Source organism: Nelumbo nucifera, chromosome 4 (assembly GCF_055504915.1).
Source record: "Nelumbo nucifera cultivar China Antique chromosome 4, China Antique-T2T, whole genome shotgun sequence".
Classification (NCBI taxonomy): domain Eukaryota; kingdom Viridiplantae; phylum Streptophyta; class Magnoliopsida; order Proteales; family Nelumbonaceae; genus Nelumbo; species Nelumbo nucifera.
In genome coordinates, this window is record NC_142652.1 from 93747297 (window position 1) to 93751526 (window position 4230).

The window sequence follows — 4230 nt, forward strand, 5'->3', positions numbered from 1 at the left end:
GGCCTTTTTCTATGCAAAAGATAAGGTATTGTATCTTTACAAAAGAAAGTGTGAAGGCCCAATGAAGTCATGGATAAGACAAGGTTTAGTTAGAGGGATTGGGTTCGGGCTTCCCTTTTCCTTGTTGTTCTATGTTTATTCAATCAGTTTCTATCCTCAACTGTTGATACACGAAGGGGAGAGAAAATGAGAGAAAGAAAGAAAGAGATGATTGAATTAATTTGGGGCAAGATTTGGAGATTGGGAATATGCATGACAGCTTAAGGTTAATGTCTAGAATTCACATCACCACCCCACAACACCCCACAGCACATCCCCGCTGTGTATTGGTAACATCTCCCGATGATGATATCATCGACTCTGGTACTATCATTGGGAGATGCTCCTAATACACGGCGGGGATGTGCTGTGGGGCGGAGATGTGATCTCTAATGTCTAACATCAAAGGAGGGAAATGGCTACAAAGTTGGCCATGAAAGTGGCTGCAATCTTTGGAGATAGAAGTGGTAATGAAGATGGTTTTGAGTTCTGACTAAAAACTAAGCAACTCCATTGCTCAACCTGGTATCTCAAACCCAACTCATCGATCTAGTTCAGTTTTGACCTAAAAACAACAATTTGGGTGGAAGGGCAGTGGTGAGGTATTATATGGAGACCAATCTTGTTGGTCTCAATGGTCCATAAGGCAAAACAATAATCAATGTTGAGACCAATCCATTGGCTTCACATGAGGTAGGTAGAAGCACTTACCACTAGAAGGCAAATAAAAAATCTAGGTTAAATCACGGGAAGAGGAAAGGAAGAAGAGAAGTATATATAGGGTAAAATTTTAAAGAAAATGAAGAATAAAAGAGTCGCAGGATACTTTTATGTTTTTTATTAACTCGAGTAGGTTTAAGTCAATGTAAGAAAATTCAGAATATATTTAAGTCTTTTACCGTTTTAGAAATTCAGATCACATGTTCAACACAAATTCAAGCGCTTCCCATCTCTAAAAAAGTTCGTATTCCAGAGATGAGAGATAAGAAGCATTTTTTAGCTATCTTCAAAGAAAAAAAAATCACTTTTAGCTATCAAACACCACCTTGTCTGTACATATGGATATAGTCCGATCCCTTCACTGAACTGATCATTATTGCGGTCAGTATCTACGTCTTATGTACACCACAAATTGAATTCAAATGTAGCATCTATGGAAAAATCTTTCAAAAAAAAGAAGTGCAGCAGATCCAGATTCATCTATCTGCAGTCTGCTTTATTCACTGCATTAAATCCAGACTGGTGCAGTTGCAGTGGAGACAGCCTCAAAAGTCTAAAACTAACTGAGTCATATTCTTCCTTCTTTCCCATATGATAGTCTCCATAAAAACCAACCATTGTATTGTACTTATCGAATCCATACTGTGAACCTTGTTAAAACTCATGGTTTGGACAAGGCGACTGTTGAGTTATTCAATTTACATCGCTTAATGTGTAGCTGAACAGGAAAAAAAATGGTGTTTAACGGATTTGCTGCATCCATATCTGGGTACTTCTTGTTAGCCATTCTGTCTGTGTTCTTCCTGATGAGATGGGTCTTGTTCTTCAAGCAGAAATTGAAGAACCAAATCATAGCAGAATGGCCTTTCCTGGGCTCCCTACCGACGGTTGCCTGGAACATGAACAGGCTCCATGACTGGATAACTGAGATTTTCATCTCGCTTGGCATCAAAACCTTCTACCTGAAGGGCCTCTTCTCAAAGCTCGACTACGTGTTCAGTTGCGATCCTCAGAATTTCGAGTACATCCTCAAGGTAAATTCTGGAAACTACCCAAAGGGGGAGGACATGAGGCAGATATTCGACATTCTGGGTGATGGTATCTTCAACACAGATTTCGAGTCATGGGCAACGCAGAGGAGGGCTTCACACTCGGCTTTCAGACTGATTGAGTTTCGGAGCTTCGTCAGCTATACGGTCCAGAAGGTAATCGAAGAAAAGCTTCTACCATTGTTAGCTCATGTGGCTAGAGAAGGGTCTGTCATCGATTTGCAGGATGTGCTTCTGAGGTTCACCTTTGACACCATTGCCATGACAACATGCGGAAAGGATCCGGGGTTTCTGGCTAAAGAGCTTCCTGGTAATGTAGTTGCTAAAGCCATTGATGACGCACAAGAAGCCATACTCTACAGAAACTTCGTCCCCATGTTGATTTGGAAGCTTATGCGGCTGTTGAATGTTGGATCAGAGAAGAAGATGGCCAAAGCGTGGGAAGTTGCAGATAACACCATTATAGACATCATTCTGCAGAAGAAGGAGCAATTGCTTAATGGTACTGATGAATCAGAGAAGATTAATAGTCTATTATCTATCTTCATCAGGTCTCAAGGACAGAAAAACGAATATTGGTCCAAATCCAGGATGAAGTTCCTTAGAGACTTGAGTCTAAACTTTATTATTGCTGGAAGAGATACTACAGCCTCTGGTCTTCTCTGGTTCTTCTGGTTGGTTTGTAGGAATCCCCATGTGGAGGAAAAAATCCTGGAAGAATTAAAGCTTGCTTTCGCTAAGAAGAAGGGTAATGGAATAGGAAGCAATAAGCCATGGGTATTTGATTCAGAGGATTTAAAAGAGTTTGTGTATCTGCATGCAGCAATTTGTGAATCACTCAGGCTGTATCCTCCCGTTGCTACACAGAAAAAAGGTCCTATCAGGGAAGATATTCTCCCTGATGGCACCACTGTGAAGCCAGGGATGCAGATAGTGCTCTCAAATTATGCTCTAGCAAGGATGCCTTCTGTGTGGGGGAAAGACTGTCTGGAATTCAAGCCTGAGAGATGGTTACGTGAGGATGGGACGACACTGAACAATGAAATGATCTCCAAGCTGCTATTTGCATTCGGCACTGGACCAAGAACTTGCCTGGGTAAGGACATGGCTTTCACTCAGATGAAGATGGCTGCTGCAGCTGTTCTCTTCAACTACAGCATTCAAGTTGTGGAGGGTCACCCAGTTTCCTTGAAACGATCCATTATTCTTCAGATGAAGGATGGGTTGATGGTCAATGTAAAAGAAAGAGGCAGTTGGTAATGGTGTCAATAAATCAGGTAATTTTATCATAACTACTTATATAAAATAAAATAAAATTCACTGGGTAGAGTCTAGTGGTCCTCATTAACTTATTTTCCATAAAGAAAAAAAATATATATAGTATAAAATATCCAAATGGAGATTAATTTAGAAAACTCTAGGGTGTTTTTTTTCACTTCTATGGTTGCTTGTAATGCGGTATCCTCTTTTTTTTTCTAAAATCTCTTCTACTACTAATTATTGTTCTTCAGATGAAGGATGGGTTGGTGGTCAATGTAAAAGAAAGAGACAGTTGGTTCCAATAAATCAGGGTTTAATTTTTGGTAGTTTTATCATAAGTAGTTATATAAACAAACTCATTAGCAAGGGCCTAGTAGTCCTCCTGTAAATTCCTAAAAATCAATTAAAATATTCAAATGAAGGTTGGAAAACCCTAGTTTGCTTTTTTTTTTTCACTTTGTTGCTTGTAATGCTGGATGATATTCTTCAATTACATGTATTAATTAATTTAATTTGTTGTGGAAAATAGGGGTAAAACCGGTTAAACAATACTTAACAACAGTACGTATATCAAATTGAAAAAATCTGCAAAATCACATACAAAAAAAAAAAAAAAATCCCCAAAAGACTTACTGATGACATGATACTGAAGCAAAGCTAGCAACACAGATCAATTCAGCATTTTTATAATCTGAAATGAAAAATTAATTACCAAAAGACTTACTGGTTTTGATCAAGGCACGTCGTAGCAATGCTGTACCGGACACGGTGTGACGGGTGTGTGTGGGAGCCCGGCCCAGCTTAGCTCGATCGATCCATGCATGTGTATCTGTTGGCACATGTAACCTCTCACTACCATCCCACAGACACAAACCCACACCTTGTAATTTAGCCACCTAATGTAAATTTTTCTTCTTCTTCTCGAGTTTACATTTTTAATGAGTTATTTCAATTTTTAACTATTGTTTTATCTGTAGCTAAAGGTCATTTATTTTGTAGTGTTTCTTTATCAATTTGATTTTCTTCCACTTTTAGGTTAAACATATTTCCGCAATGAAAACTCTCCCCAGCGCCAAATGCATCCTTCTAAGCAAACATCCCAGCAGTAACACAACCATTAACCAGGACTTTACAAAGCCAGAAAACTCGTATTTTAGGTTGA

At 39.0% G+C, this 4230-nt stretch overlaps 1 pseudogene across 1 annotated transcript; it reads left to right on the forward strand.

Annotated features, from left to right (window-relative positions):
• Positions 1 to 981: 981 nt before the first annotated feature.
• Positions 982 to 3594, forward strand: LOC104610525 (alkane hydroxylase MAH1 pseudogene; annotated as a pseudogene). Its single transcript, XR_016085369.1, has one exon. The product of XR_016085369.1 is annotated as an alkane hydroxylase MAH1 pseudogene (transcript).
• The last annotated feature ends 636 nt before the right edge of the window (positions 3595 to 4230 follow it).